At 39.8% G+C, this 16,979-nt stretch overlaps 1 long non-coding RNA gene across 1 annotated transcript in view; it reads right to left on the bottom strand.

Moving 5' to 3' along the window:
• The window catches only part of LOC125636338 (uncharacterized), a 109,480-nt gene that overhangs the window by 81,045 nt on the left and 11,456 nt on the right, over positions 1-16,979 (bottom strand). The window lies entirely within an intron of this gene.

The following is a 16,979-nucleotide window of genomic DNA, read 5'->3' as shown; positions in this document are numbered from 1 at the left end:
GGCAGTCTGGTAGGGTAGATGCTGAGTTCAGGAAGGTAATATGAGTTTGGGGGAGGGAACTTAATTTTTAATAGGATTGTGGGGAAACTGTCACTAGTGGTGGGAGGATAGGATCAGTATAAGGTAGAGCCTGAGCCATGAAATTTGGATCTAGCATTAGATCTCAACTCAAATGTTTCTAAAGTTCAGTGAGGATTAGATTTAGTGTTTGGGCATGTAATGGAGATAGGCCTGAACTGAGAAATTTGGATCTGGATTCCCCAAAGTTTAAGAGAGGAGGATTTCAGATCTTGTGTTCCAGCCCAATCTAATATTCATGTATGGATTGTATTCTTTTTCAATGGACCTCCCTAAAGGAACAAAGCACAGGCAATTTATGCGTGAATACTACACAAGTAGCATGTATACTTTACATATTGGACTAATGTGAAAATATTCACTCATATGAAAGTAGCTTCTTTATTATATTGCATACAAGGGGAAAGATCCTCAGCTGCAGCCAAAATATGTGCTGAACACAGTTAAGGAGAGGATCTCTGTTACCTTTATGTTCCTCTGGTCCTGGTCCAGATGGGGGATGGGATGGTCCTTAGTGCATGCTCCAAGTTATTCCTTCTTACCTGCCTGCCCATGGCCGTCTGACAGTATGCAACTGTTGGGGAATAGGGAGGCCTGAGTCTAAGACACCTCCTATGCTAGGGAAACAGTGGGTGACTTTGACAGTTCTTAAGGTATCCATGACTGTGAGTCACCTTGTTACCCTCTGCCACCAGCAAGAATGAGTCTTGCTTGTGCTTAGCTGGGTGTCATCTTTCTGACACCGCCAGCCTTGTTAGCCACCCAACCACTCTCCTCTGGGCTATGCCAGACCTTACTTTGCCTTGCAGGTTAACAATAGGTGCACCTCAGTCCCCGAGTCCTTTTGTGGTGTCCAGCCCTTGATCTGCTGAACACCCACAGAAATGCCAGCTCTGCCGCCCCCAAAGGAACAGCACACACACCAGCTTGTAAGATTCAGCTTAGAACCAGTACATCACTTAACTGAGATATATTTATTTATTGTGATAACAATAATACATTTATTCAAGATTCAAGTGACAGTGAGTAAGGATATATGAAACAAATGGTTACATAGAAAACAAAATCATAGCATGCTTTCTAGAGACTAATCTTAATTTACAGGTTGACCTCCTGTTTAATCTCCCCAAAGTCTTCTGCAGTATTTTCAACAAAAATGGGTTGTGATCCTGTTTTTCATGTATTCAAATGCACTATTTACCTCCTAGGGGCAGGGTGATGAGGTGTCCTCTTTGCCTCATAGATATAACCACAGAGTTCATTGTCTTCACACACTGCCAGGATAACCACCTGTGTCTTCCTTTTTACTATGTGCTGATTCCCTGTTGACTTCACATCTTTTGTTGATTTTGTATGTAAATGAGCATCCACTGTGTTAGCTTGCAATGTTTAATTTATATCATGACAGAGAGAGGTGAATAAGGTGTCTCATCTGACAGAAAATCTGTTTTCATCTCTGCTTGTGACTGATACCTTGGTACAGACTTCTACTGTCGGTGTATATACACAATTCCTTCCATAGTATTTGTACGTACATTTCACAAAGATATTAATGACAACTGTGACCCCGTCTTTCATTTAAGACTGCCCGTGACATTCTTTGGTGAACCAGAATGTACGTACGAGGATATTCCTGTAATCCCCTTGCCAGCTGGCAGTAAGGGTTTTTTGGTAATAGAGGCATAGAACTACTACCAGCTCTGTGCCACCACAGATTGCTCTTGCACAGGCAGTCCTGAAGGAACCAGTTAATCTGAATTTCAAGCTGCTTTATGCTTCTGAAGGAGACCTAGTAACAGGGCTCTTATGGTCTCCCTTACATATAGCCTCTGTTAGTTGTAAACATCTTGACGGTTAATTGAAGAAAGTTTTCATCTATAGCAGATGTTCCCTGCTGTTTCTCCTTTGTTTTTCATTATATGTTAATATGTTCAGAGTATTTCACTGAAACTCACTTCATTATTAAATTGTATTTCACTATGCAACTATCTAACAGGGAGGCAAAGTGCGTGGGTAGTGCACTGAACCGGGACCCAGGAGACTTGGGTTCAATCCCAGCTCTGGCCAGCTAGGTGACCTTGGGCAAATCTCTTCACTGTTCTGTGCCTCAGTTTCCCTATTTATAAAATGGGGTAATGGATCTTTGCTCACTTGTAAAGTGCTTTGAAATTGTCAGATGAGGGGTGTTATATAAGATCTAGTTATTAAACAATGTTAGCATAGTATCACCCCCCCGTCTATTCTTCCTATTCCAGGTCTGCTATATAGACTCTCATCACCATGTTAACAGATGGATACAATTATTACGCCTAACTTGTGTGATGACAGGTTAAAATGCTGCTGTTCAGAATACAGAGAAGCCATATGTTCTTACTGTAAGCTTTATGGCTAGAAGAATCTGGGTGTTTGCATTTTTTTTTAGCATACCTCTTTGCATCCTGTTCCTGGGACTAGAAATGCAAGTATCAAAAGAGGATGACAGAGTTTACTCTTGGCATTTCTAATCCAGCCAGAGCCAAAACAAACTGTAAATCTCATCTACCTGTTCTCATCAGATTACCATATCAATATCTATACCTGACAGGTTCAGACAGACATATAAACTTTCAGATGTTTATACAAATCTAACCAAATCTCTAAACCCTTTAAAGAAGGGATATAAAATATGGTGGCCTATGGGCTGGATCTGACCTACATGATATATTTATATTGTCTGTTTGACATAGTGAGATTCTATAAAATCTAAGTTTTCATTTAAAAAAATGTTTCTAGTCCTTCTGATTGTAGAAATAACCCTCCACATATGAACAGATTGTAACCAATGCTGTGCTATCTTTCTGAGTCTGCAGACAGTCTGAAACAATGAATCAGAGGTGTGAACTCCTTTTCCTCTGTTAATCTGATGGGAGTGTCATCTTTAAAGCCCAGTGATTACACTTCAATGTCAACTATTGAATCACTGTAGAGGATGGAATAGGAAGGGAGTAAAGCCTGCTGGTTTGCGAACTGGGAGTTGCTTCAGGGAAGGAAATGCAAGGAAAAGAACTGAGAAGACTCACAAAGACAGGGAAGGGACAGAAAAACAGAAAGAAGTCTGGGCAAGGAAGAGAAGCAAAGGGCTGGAATAGTGGTGGGCCTAAAATGGAGCAGATTTTCTCACCAAGTGATAAATATGACATTAAGGCATGGAATAAATAAAAACTGTATATCCAATTACTATGCCAAGGCTGGATATTCAGCCCTTGATCTCTGTGCAAACCTCTTAGTGGGCATCTTTTGGGCACTCTGGGAAGTGTATAGACCCGAATTTATAATCTGGCCCATAGACCATAATTAAACATAGAGTTTCATCCCCTTTTCCTCCCAATATGTTTATTGGTGCCCCCTGCTTTAAGGTTCACCCATCACCACTTAGTAACAGCTAGTTTGTTTGTTTCACTTTCCCTATTGATAACCCAAATATAACATAGTTGAAAATTTGGTGATCCACAGCATAAGACATGATGGTATTGTTCACACAGGTCTTAATCTCCATTTAGTTATTTTGTGCATTCTCCTTTTTGAAGATTTTTCCTAATGTGAGCTGTAGCTCACGAAAGCTTATGCTCAAATAAATTTGTTCGTCTCTAAGGTGCCACAAGTACTCCTTTTCTTTTTGTGAATACAGACTAACACGGCTGCTACTCTGAAACCTAATTTTATGGTTCATAAGAGTAGGGAAGTGATCTGAAGAGACAGAATGATTTCCATCAAAACTGCTTGCTTTTTGTCTGTACTACAAAAACTAATGTCCCTCTAACGTTTGCTTCAACATTTCTGAAATCATAGGAACAATAAATTAGGAGAATGAGAATACAGAAATGGAACAAAATTGTCTTTTTACTGTAAAGTGTGCATTGGAAATGAATGAGCTTCCTACTGTTCAGTACATACATGTGAACAGTAGGAGACAATGAATACTCTAAAGACTGTCTCAAGCAAAGCAATCAGAAGCTAGAATGCTGTTTGCCTTCTCAGGAAAAAAATGGGAAATGAAAAGATATTTAGAGCTTCTGTCAGAGGTTCTTCATTTTAGTTTCCCCTCTAACACTTTATGACCTCATCAGATCTTTTTAAAATTTCATGCGACTGTCTTTTATTTTGGTACATATGTGCTGCTCTGATCCTGGGATGGCTAAATTACTTACTTTGGAGTAGTGAAATATATACTCAAGCTTAAGGCCCCAACTCAGCAAAGAACTTGCACATCCTTAAAGTTTCAGAGTAACAGCCGTGTTAGTCTGTATTCGCAAAAAGAAAAGGAGTACTTGTGGCACCTTAGAGACTAACCAATTTATTTGAGCATAAGCTTTCGTGAGCTACAGCTCACTTCAGTCTCTAAGGTGCCACAAGTATTCCCATCCTTAAAGTTAAGTATGTAAGTAGTCCCTTGTACTCAAGATGAAGGTTTTAAGTTAGAATAGTTTTTTTAAACTAATGGACAATATTTTGCACAAAGTTCCTATTGATATCAATGGGAATTCTGTATATAGAACAAAGATCAAAAATGGAAGAAAAAACACCATCAACAACAAGGCAGTGCATGTATATATAGGTTATTTCAAGGACAGTCTATAAAACAGGTACAACCTGTTGAAAGTTCACTGCATAAATAATAGAGTTTTTAACTTATGTATGTCAATCTCAAGAACTAAGACACATAGAACATCAAGTAATGAGCTCAGCTCTTCCATTTGTCTAAAGTTTCATCCAGGACATGATCACATTTAAGTTAATCCAAACATTTGTTAGTATTGCCAACTCTACGTGTTCAAAAATCCTGAGTCAAGCCTCAGAAATCATGAGATTCGCTTACAAATCCTGAGTATTTTTTAAATGAATGCAGTTTGGTTTCTTTTGATTCAGCTTCTGGTTTCAGACACTTTAGGTTGCACTCACTTCACATGTTTAAGGTTGTCTCTGCAACTATGAGTGCTAGATGCTTAATTTTGTAATGAATACTGAAATTCTCAGATAATAACCTGGTGGAGGCAGCTGGAGCTTTAAGAAAAACACCAAATATTGCAAGACTTGAGATAAAATCACTAGAATTGGCAATACTGCATTTTTGGAGTAAAAATTCTAATCCTAAAATTAGAATCCTAAAAATTCCATAACTTTAGGTGTAATGATTTGTTGTCATGTATTGATAACACATTCTATTAAAATTTGACCATCAATAATTTTAGTTTATTAGATGATGATGAACATGCCAGTCTACAGTTTATTAACATAGGATGAATTTCATTTATTGTTCATAGAGGCTGAAAGAAGACCCAGTACATGAAAAAAGAAAAGGAGTACTTGTGGCACCTTAGAGACTAACAAATTTATTTGAGCATAAGCTTTCGTGAGCTTCAGCTCCCAAATTTGTTAGTCTCTAAGGTGCCACAAGTACTCCTTTTCTTTTTGCGAATACAGACTAACACGGCTGCTACTCTGAAACCCAGTACATGATGTAGGCTCCATGTTAAAGGCCTTGGTCAAAGTCTCTTTAGGGCAGAAAACCAGCATGAGTATGTATTACAAACCCTATAAGCCCCATTTTGATTACTTATGGGTGCATAGAGGTCAGCTGTTGGCCCTATGCAGAGGGGTAAATTTCAAACTTTGTGTTTGCCCCTTGCACAGAGATAAATCTATCCATAAAAAATAACAAGCTGAGTTACATCAATAAGTCAATTTTCTTGAAAAAGGCAGCAACCAAAGGGAAAAAAATAATTCTAATTTCTTCCAGTACTGAGACTGCCATACTTTTCTAGTCTGATTTTCTTAGTGATATAAATATTGTCATCAAAACCCCATCATTATGCACATTACTGATGAGGATATGAGCAATGGAAAAACAAGTGAATATGAAATACTGAATCTAATAAGATGAGAATCTTCAAAAACATTCTACCACTCATGAATGAAAACAGCAATTAATCTTGACAGGTTTTTATAAAAAGTGTTGGTTGCTTAATTCTCCTCACAAATGTGTTCTTTTTTTTTTTTAATTCATCATAGAAATGAAGGAAACGAGTAGGATCTGAAGTTCTCTGCTTCTCCCATATCAGCTATTTCAGAAATGGACATATTATGATGTAAGATTATTTAGTTTGTAGGCTCATCAGTGCTCGCAATCCTAAATTGTAGTGGCTGTCTTCACTTGAAAAGGGTTTCCAGTCCTCAGAATAGCTAACGTTAGTCAATATATACATATACACAATGTTATTTTTGTAGACAGTTTGCATGCCAGAATAAATACCAAGTGAGTTCCTTTCGGGGATTTTTTTTTTAAGCAGCTTTTATGACAGCAGAAATTTTCATGAAAAATGTCCTTTTTATTAAAAAAAAGTTTGGGTTGTCATTGAAAAACTGAACATTTGTCTTAAACCAAACATATTTGGTGTTCAGTTGCCAAAAACTGAAACATAATTGTTTTCTGTGCTTTCCGTTTCTTAATGAAAACCCAAATATCCATGAACAAATTTTTCAGTGAAAATGAGAGGGAAAATGTTTTTCCATCAACATATGTTGTCAGAAAGTAAATAATTTCTAGATCTCTCAAGTCTGAGACACACCATTATTATTAATTGTATTACAGCAGCTAGATGCCTCAACTAAGTTAGGTGCTTTACGTACACACAGCAACAGAGAGACCCTGCCACAAACAGCTTACATTCTAAATAGACAGGACAGACAAAAGGTGGGAGGGAAAACAGAGTCAGAGAGCAGTGAAGGGCCAGATTTTTAAAGATATTTAGGAGTCTAAATATTCAGAAGGGCACCAAATTCCTGAAGTGACTTGCCAAAGGGAACAGAGCAGGTCAGTAGCAAAGCTACAAATAGAGCCTGGGTTCCATGACTCCCAGTTTAGTACCTTATCTATTGGGCTACACAGCAAGAGTAGCCCTGAGATAGGAAAACAATGAAAAGACTTGCACTAGACATTGTATTGTCCATTTTTTTGTAAAGTCAAACCCTAAGAAGCAGATGGGAAGGATGATTTTTGACTCTGCATTAAGTACATGGATAGGAAATTCAGCTCTTCATATGAAAAATATGAGAGCAATAGAAATTATTTTCATATCCTGAAGCATCCTGTTTACATGAAAATCAGACCTCATATCCAGGGTCTCTCTGGTCACCCCTAGGTCCCACTGAAAGTCATTAGCCATTAATTATTAATTACAGCATTACTTTAACTTGGGTTGGGCGGAAGGAGGAGATTAATTCCCTCAGCAATTTCAACTTTCCAAAGAATCTGGGGAGGAAAAAAAGTTCCCACATTGTTGGCAGACACTGTCTTACCTGGACAAGTTATTCTGACCAGAAGCCAGTGAAATCAGTGGGTCAGATTTTCATCCCTTGCTGTTAGTCTGTTTACAAATCAAAGGTTTTCAACTGGCCATTGAAAGCACCAAGAGCTGCCACCTAGCAAAAATTATCACCAAATGAGCTGCTAGAAACACTGGCCACTACCAATATACCATCAACCTCTACATTGGACAATCCATTGGAATTTAAAAGTAAATGTAGACTCTCAGGTCCTGATACTGAAAGGATTGCTGTGTAGACAAACTCCCCCCATTTGTTTCAAGGGCTACACAGGCTCAGGGGTCCATTCCATTTATGCACATCACAGTACAGCATCAGGTGTAAGCGAAGAGCCTGGCAGAATGTGCATTGCAACGTAACTGACAATGGAAGTCAACACATTGGAGTGAAAAACAGGTTTTTGTTTTTTTCAGCTCATTGATGAAACACTCTGCTTCAACCTTTATTGAAAGTCTGAACGCTGTAATTCTAAATAGTCTCGAACTTAAAAACAAACTCTCTGTGCAATTTTGCCCAATTTTGTAATCCAAATCTATAAAAATATATGAATAAATAAAAACACTACCCACATGTATCATTTTTCATGACTTTCAGTATTTTGAAAGAAATATGTTAAATTAATGAGATACTTGATGCTGCTTTTAAATTGGGTTTGAATAATGAAACACCCAAAATATTTTGTGAATGGTGCTGTACACAGTGTTAGATTGCAGAAAAAGCTCATAAAAAGTATTATATTATTACCAAAATTAAATTACATGATAAAGAAAATGGTGCATATGGCATGGTACATATATTAGTTTGTCAGTCCATGTGCTGAACTCACATTATTGTCAATGGGATATGTGCAAGCAAAATGAGAGGAGAATGTGATCCTTATCTGACTCAACTGTTCATGTAATTTACACAAGAGAGACATATAATGAGGCTTTGCACTTAAGCTATGCAAACTCTGTGTTCCCCCATCCAGTTATCGGCTGCAACTCGAGTCACATTACACTTACACAAGAGTGGGATTACATTCCACTGAAGGCGCACAGATTAAGCCAAAAGGGGTGGAACAGCTTTCAATGGAGGAACTTCAACAAAGTGGGCCAAATTCTACTCTCAATTACACAGATGCTGCCGCCACAATAACTTCAATGGGGATACTCAGGTGTAACTGAGAGCACAGTGGGTCCCACACTCTTCATTGTTAAAAGGTGCAGATGTGAAAAATTCAAGTGTGGAGCAGCTCTACTCTATCACTTTTAAACATCTACTCTATTGTTCATAGCAACGACATATTTCAAATAGGAGGGGAAGCCACTATAATTTATTCAAATATACCTTTATCTCACATGGACCTACTTTCACCTCCCTATAATTACTGTAAAATACGGTAAAACCACAAATATGAGAGACACTGAAAAGTGAAATTGAGATTCTGCAAACATTCTTAATGACCTCTGAACCTATCTTCCCATCTAAGTATTTGTCTGCAATAGTATCTGAGCAGTGTCAGGCTTTCTCCTATACTACTTTATGTCCCTCGATTTTAAGCTTTACACATATATTAAAGGTTTCAGAGTAGCAGCCGTGTTAGTCTGTATCCACAAAAAGAAAAGGAGTACTTGTGGCACCCTAGAGACTAACAAATTTATTTGAGCATGAGCTTTCGTGAGCTACAGCTCCGATGAAGTGAGTTGTAGCTCATGAAAGCTTATGCTCAAATAAATTTGTTTGTCTCTAAGGTGCCACAAGTACTCCTTTTCTTTTTACATATATTAAAGGCCAGTGTCCCACCTTTAACCTGTGGGGTTGGAGAGCTGCCCTTATTATCTACACCTTTATGCAGTCATTACAGTTTTATTACACCAACTGTCTTAAGAAATTTAAATACAGAAGATTCTTATAGTAAATAAAGGAAAACGAAGTGTGGCTTTCAATATAGACAATATGATGATGAATTTTCTCATTCAAAATAGACAATACAGATTTTACAGTAAATATTAGCAAAGCTAGCGTTTGTATGGGGATAGCGTAGAGACTGTGTAGCACAGATACACTGTCTAATGATATAGTCATTTACCTCAGCAATTTATCAGAGTGCTAATAAATGTCCCATGAGTGGCTATGATGCAATCTCATATGAATGTACAATAGAAAAGTAGATGGATGGGTGGAATGTCTGTCTAGAGGTATTCCTTCTAGGACCAGCTCTGTGTAGTTGAAAGATATAACAGCATGTGACCAGTTTCTCTCTATATAGCTTTCATTACACAATCATGCATGCAGTGCTGCTTGGAAGAAGCACATGATCAGTGGTATGGATGCCTGTTATCTGAGAACCTGGAGCTGCCGGGAACTCCGAAGACCCTCGCTCCTAAGCAGTGTTTCAGTCTACCATGCACTTTAATTTTAAAGAGTTTATCAATAAAAGAGGGATTTGGTCTAAATGGACAGTGTAAATGTAGATAATCTGTGTCAACCTATATTTACAGTGATTGCACAATAAAGTCAGGAATCCTGTTACACTTTTTAAGCACAATTTTTGTAGATCTTAGTAGACTGATTTTGCTGCTTTGTTTCAGAGTAAGCTTCACTTCCAGGCCCTGGCGCCACAGCATGAGAAGATCAGATGGGGACTGGAAACCAAGACTAAGGCCTCAGGTCATGTGGGTTCTAGGATAGGGTAAACCACTTGTGGATTAGAGGGTCAACATCTGTTAAATTCTTAAACAGTCACAAGAGGTAAATCAAACTGTTGGTACATGGGATACAATTTTCAAAATCACCTATGTGATTTAGACACCTAATTGTCTAAATCACTTTTGAAAATGGGACTTGGACTCCTAAATCATTTAATCATTTTTGAAAATTTTACCCATGAAATTATATATAAAAGTGTGTACAGCAGTGCCCACAGACACCAGTCAGGACTGGGGCCCCATTATGCTGGGCACTGTATAAACATAGAGGTAAACAGTCACTGCTCCCTAACAATCGGAGAGAAAGGGGGAGGGAGGAGGAGGGTGAAAGGAGTAACTATTGTGAGGTAGCATGGGCTAACAATGTGCACAGCTAGAGTGTTATAAATTATTTACATGGTGATGGGGGGATGGGGGCATTTACATTTTTAAAAGTCCTTCTCAGACCGTAACCTCTTATATCTCATTCACATTTGGCCTTTCTTCACCTCCTTCCCCTCCCCAAGAAAAGGTGACCCTAGCCTCACTGCCTTTTATCATTCTATCCAATATATCTATTTGCTTGTTTTTTCCTTCCATAGTGACCGTCCTCTCCCTAGCACTATACAAATCGATCTATCAATCTATCACACATGAAAACATTACATTAAAAGAACATTACTGAGGTTGCAAAGTCAAACACTCAAAAGTTAGGAAATGCCAGAATGCCTGTGCAACCTTAATCCTCCTCTGCCCCCTCCTCCCCCCCCCCCCCCCGCAACCACCACCACCACCTCAACATTGTGCAATGTATTATGATAATCATTAGTTATATGATCACATGCTATTTTTTCCACAGGAGCCTTGTAGGGGTCTGCTTCATGTGTTGCAGGAGATGAAAGGTATGTAGTGAATGAGGCAGGGGTTGTAGGAAGAGAAAAAAGGGTCTCATGGTTAAGATAATTGAATGCTGCCCTGGATTACTGATTTCTATTCCTACCTCTGCCATAGAATTCTTGTGTGCTGCTAGGGAAGTCAATGAAACCAAACTTTTCACAGGTGGTCACTAATTGTGTGTTCCTCATTTTCTGGATGCCTGACTTGAGACCCTGGGGACTGATTTGCTGAAGTGCTGAATACTTAAAAGGTGCAACTAAAGTCAATAGGAGCTGTACTTTGAGTGCTATATAATGCTATATTCTCTGAAAAATCTGGTTGTAGGTGTTTCAAAGTAGCAACTCAAAATTAATGGACTATTTGACCTTAATCTCTCTGTGCCTCAGTTCCTCATCTGCAAAATGGGAAAAATACCATCCCTTCACCTCACAGGAGCGCTGTGAAAACAAATTCATGAATATAGAATCATAGAAATGTAGGACTGGAAGGGACCTCAGGAGGACACCAAGCCCAGTCCCTTGCTCTGCCGCAGGACAAAGTAAACCTACACCATCCTTGACAAGTGTTTCTCCAACCTGTTCTTAAAAACCTCCAATGCTGGCTGTTTCAGAACCAGCCTTAGAAGCCTATTCCAGAGCTTAACTAACCTGATAGCCTATGTCTACACTACAAGTTAGGGGTGTGATTCCCCTGTTTCGTATATATATACTTTCTAACCAAGCTCCATATTAGGGTATGTTTTTCCTAATATCTAACTTAAATCTCCCTTGCTGCAGTTTAAGCCAATTACTTCTCCTATTTTCAATAGACATAAAGAACAATTGGTCACTGTCCTCTCTGTAACCGCTCTTATCATATTTGAAAACCGCTATCAAGTCCCCCACTCAGTCTTCTTTTCTCAAGACTAAATATTCCCAGGTTTGTTTTTTTTTAATTTTTCCTCATAAGTCAGGTTATGTAAGATTTTTATCATTTTTGTTGTGCTCCTCCAGGCGGTCTCCAAGTTATCCACATCTTTCTTAAAGTGTGGCACCCAGAACTGAACACAATATTCAGTTGAGGCCTGACCTGTCCCGAACACAGCAGAACAGTTAGCTCCTGTATCTTACAGATAACACTCCTGTTAATACACCCCAGGATATTAGCCTTTTTTGCAACTGCATCACATTGTTAGCTCATATTCAATTTGTGTTCCACTATACCCCCCAGATCTTTTTCTGCAGTACTACCGCCTAGCCAGTTATTCCCCATTTTGTAGTTGTGCATTTGATTTTTCCTTCCTAAGTGTAGTACTTTGAACCTACCTTTATTGAATTTCATCTCTAATTTGTCAAGGTTATTTTGAATTCTAATCCTGTCCTCCAAAGTGTTTTCACCCCCTCCCTGCTTGGTGTCATCCAAAAATGTTATAAGCATACTCTCTACTCAATTATCCAAGTCATTAATGAAATTATTGAAATTTGGACTCAGGGCTGACCTCTGTGGGCCCCTTCTAGGTATACCTTCCCAGTTTGACAGTGAACCATTGATAACTACTCTTTCAATACAGTCTTTCACCAGTGGTGCATCAACCTTTTAGTAATTTCATGTAGCTCATATTTCCTTAGTTTGCTTATGAGAATGTCATGTGGCACAGTGTCAAAAGCCTTACTAAAATCAAGATATATCACATCTCCGGCTTCCCCCATCCACTATTTGTGAAGAATTCAGATACTGTAGTGAAGAGCCCATGAGGAAATTAATAACTCTGCCTTCACAGCAATTTTCGAAGAGTGTGCAGTAAATAAAGCATGGGGTCACCCACTGAACAATAAAGAAAACACAAAATACTGAATAGCCGCTCATTAAGGTGAAGGTTCTGTGGAAAAAAATAATGTCGTCATATAACTAAAGACGGTACCATAATTAAGGCTATGATTTTGTCATAGAACAAGTCACGTGCAATACACAAAATATCATGGAAGCCGTGACCTGTCCCTGACTTTCACTAAAAGCATCGCTGACAAAATGGGGAAGGAGGAGGGTCCAGCACTCTGCTCCCGCTTCCCACAATGGCTGGGAGCTGCAGGGACCCCATTGCCCAGAGACTGGGAGGGGTCCCCCCACTGCCCTGTGGGCTGGGAGCTGCAGGGGGAGGTCACCGTCTGTCCGTGGTGGCAGTGGAGCTGCAGGGGGGCTCCTGCCAGTATTGAGCAGCTCTGGCTCACCTGCTGTTGCCAGCTGGGAGCTGCGGGGAGCTCCCTCCCTCCCCCACCCCCGCCCATGGCTGCGGCTGCTGATCAGCTCCATGGTCCCTCTGCCTGCAGTGGCTGGTCAGCTGCAGGGCTGCCACTCTCACAGAGGTTGCTGGAAGTCACGAATTCCGTGACGTCCATGACATAATCTTAGCCTTAACCATAGTGCGTACATACAAGAGGAGTGAACTGAGGTTTTCTGGACAAGCTTAAGTCTGGCATTTCCTGACTTTTGAGTTTGACTTTGCATCCTTAACAATGTTCTTTTAGTGTAGGTTTTTTGTGTGTGATTTAAATATAAGCTTTTCCCTCAGAGGATGTGCCCGTCCCTCCATACAAGCTCCCCATTCCTTGAGGAAAAGGGAAACAACCATGGCCCTACAGCTGCTGGCCAGGGTGAGTCCCTAGCAGGCATCAGCTGCAAAGGGGATGATGGTCCATTGATCAGTTATGCAGCATACACTCTGGTGCCTCTGTGTTTCAGGGTCGTGACAGGGCTGCCCATTAGCTAACTTTCCTGCTCAGCAACCCAGCTTGTCCACATCCTTCTGTGAATCTCTCAACCCTACAAAACTCAGAGTCTGGAACTGCTGATATATTTGGGGCTTCCAAGGCTATAGGGACACTGCCTCCTGGCACTGCTGAGAGAAGATGTTCTTCTGGACCATGGGACCCTAACATCCTGACTCTGGGTTGAGGGAGGGTTTCACTGTCCCTCTCTCCCAGCTGCCTAGTACTGGTGCTAAGTCTCCCTTCTTCCTTGAGGATGCCGGAGCCTTGTTAAAGGGTAACGCCTTCTGGGGAAATACATGGAAGGCCCCAACCTACATGACCCAGGAGGGGAGGACTTCTGAGATCATGGACCCCCATGAAACTCCCCAAGGGAAAACAGAGGCGCTCAGCTAGCCCTCTATAAACTGGCCATGGTGTTGGCAGGTGCTGCTACTGAGCCACTGTGATGGATGCTAGAGCCTCCTTAAACTGCTGCTCCACATAGGAAATACATTTTAGCTGTGGCCTGAAATATATTTGAACTCCATTCTCCAGAAGCAAAAGGCTAGTACATCAACTAGAGCTGACTGAATAACAAAGCAAATTTATTAGTGAATAACCAATCTGTTAGTTGATAGAAAAAAAATAGCATGGGCAGGGTATCTGAATAATATTTATTAATTGTCCATGGAGCTAGACGAAAAATGTATTCACAAATAATGTATTCATGAAATGTTGGGATAAATCATCAAATAAATCATTTGCAAATATTATTCGACTAGCTCTAATATTAACCCAGCTTGAATGGCTGTCATTAAAATTTACCATACCTGTCTGCCCTTTACCATGGTGATTAATAATGAAAAAAACTAATGATATTTTATTACCCTGTTTAAAAAAAATTGCCCGAGGCAAGTAGGTGAGTAAAAATTTGCAAGGCTGACTTAGACTCATAAATATTATTGATGAATTACTGTTCCTGATACACCTTCAAGCACTCTTTCTTCAGTTCTGCTCACTTAGGCCCTGATCCTGCACCATGGAATTCAATGAGAGTTTTGTCATTGATTTACATGAGAATAGGTTGGGGCTCTTAGGGCCAAACCCTGAAAGGTTCAGAGCTGCGTAGGTGAGGTGCTGAATACTCTCAATTCCCACTGAAGTTAGTGAGAGATGTGAGTGCTTAGCACCTTGCAGGATTAGGCCATTTCATCCATACTTCCTTCTTGGGAACCTATTTTGTCCACAGCACAGGCCAGTGATAGGGAATTCTATACAGTGATTTCCAAATAAAGCGTAACTTTAATCACATTGTTTCACAGCAGAAATCTAAGGCACGGTTCCTTAGGACACTGCTATGGTCCTCATCTATTCACAACAAAAACAAAAAAGAAAAGACTGTAGTACCTTAAGAAAAACAAAAATGTGAAGAGTGTCTGAGGAGAAAATACTCTGCAATGTCTTCAGGCAGATTCATGCTTTGGTCTAAATTCTATCCTTAGATGTGCATAGGTCACTCCTGTTGGAATCCTCACCAGTTCAGAATTTGGCTCTGTGGTTTTGACTTGATATAGGATGTTGTGATGGAGTTTGAGTTTTTCTGTAACAATGTATGGCTGCTGTGTTGAGCTGATTATTGGGATGTTTAGTGTATGAATATATTAGTTTAGTTTAATTGGGGGCTGCAAGGAAAAACAAGCAGGTAAGGAAAGAATGACCTGAGGTAAGCCACATCTCACCAAACACTTGAGGGTTGTTACAGGACAATGACAGCTTTGACAATTTTTACCGCCAACCTGAACAGCTGGTTTTGTCCAGAAGAGCCAAATCCCACAATCACAGAAACACAAAAAAAAGAAATACTCTTGAGAGAACGGAGAATTGTCCAGGGGAATTAGACTGAGACACAAGACATCCCGCTAGGGTATCTAAAGAAGTTAAGCCTGTGTAGGTATCATGAAGGGATGGCAAGCCTCTAGGTAAGATATATATGTGTGTGGACTGTTTGTTGTTTTAAAATCCTTTTTCTCTTATGCTTTGTTCATTTTGCAAAATAATACTTTGGTTTTAAGTAGGCTGGACTAGAGCTGATTGGGAAAAGAATATTCCTTCCTGTAAAAAAAGCAAAATAAAGATTTTTAAAAAAATTGTTCCAAATTGAGATCCAAAGCCAAAATTCTTGAAACTATTTTGCTAAATAAAATTCCAAAAAAACATTTATTTCAGGTCAGTCAAAATGTTTTGTTTCAATAAATTCAAAACATTTTGCTCTGATTTCTACAATTTTTATATAAAATTAAGTAAATTTCGAAACCAAAAGATGTTTCAAAATGAAAAATCAAAATGTTCTATTCCAAAAGTCTTGAAATGGAACATTAACATTTTCAAAATAGATTCTTCCATTGTTTTCTCAATGAAATTTAATCAAAAAGGCATTTTCTGAACAAAAACCAAACACTGTTTCCACAAAAATTGTTTCACCAGCTCTAACTATACACACCAATGGTCACAGACTCCCAGCAGGAAGAACCGCTGGTCAGACCTGCTGGATAAGCAGGGTTGATACACAGAGTATTGTAGCCTGAGGCCTGCTCTAAGGGCAGGAAAATTGTGAAATTTCACCCCAGGAGAGGTAAGGCACAAGTTCTGTGATCTGCAGGAGTGCACACAGAGAGACCAGGAAGGGGGCAGAGGTATAGCTAGCCCAGGAACTATGACAGCTATTACAATGAAACCTATTTTAAACAACCACTCAAGGGACAAGCAAAAATAGGTGGCTAACACATATGACCTTACAGAGGCACCTCAGTATGTTGCAGAGAAGTGTAGCTGGTCAGACCAGTCCAACATCCATAGGCATGTATACACTTTGACAGCCATGGTCAGGGACAGCACTGGCCTAAGAGTGTAGCCATTTCCTTGGGCACTATGCCCAGAAGTAGGACATGCTGGGGGAGGAACAGGAGGAAGGTTGCATTGGTGTTCATTGTTTGTTTTTCCCCCTCGATGGCATCTAGTGGGTCCAGTTTCCCATGATACACCACTTCAGCCTATTATTGATCATAACCATTCATGGCAGCCCAGGGCTGGCTGCAGTTTGAGTCTCCACCACTCTGGGGACTCAGGTGTTGATAGCTTGGACCTTAACAAATGTGTACACAATTCTGATGCTAATGGCTGCAGTTTGTGGAGGGCTCGGTTTCAAGTTGCCTGCAGAGACAGGGGCAAAGGTGATTGGTTGATTCTG

Source organism: Caretta caretta, chromosome 5 (genome assembly GCF_965140235.1).
Source record: "Caretta caretta isolate rCarCar2 chromosome 5, rCarCar1.hap1, whole genome shotgun sequence".
In the NCBI taxonomy this organism is placed as follows: Eukaryota; Metazoa; Chordata; order Testudines; family Cheloniidae; genus Caretta; species Caretta caretta.
This window is presented reverse-complemented; position numbering and strand designations above follow the sequence as displayed.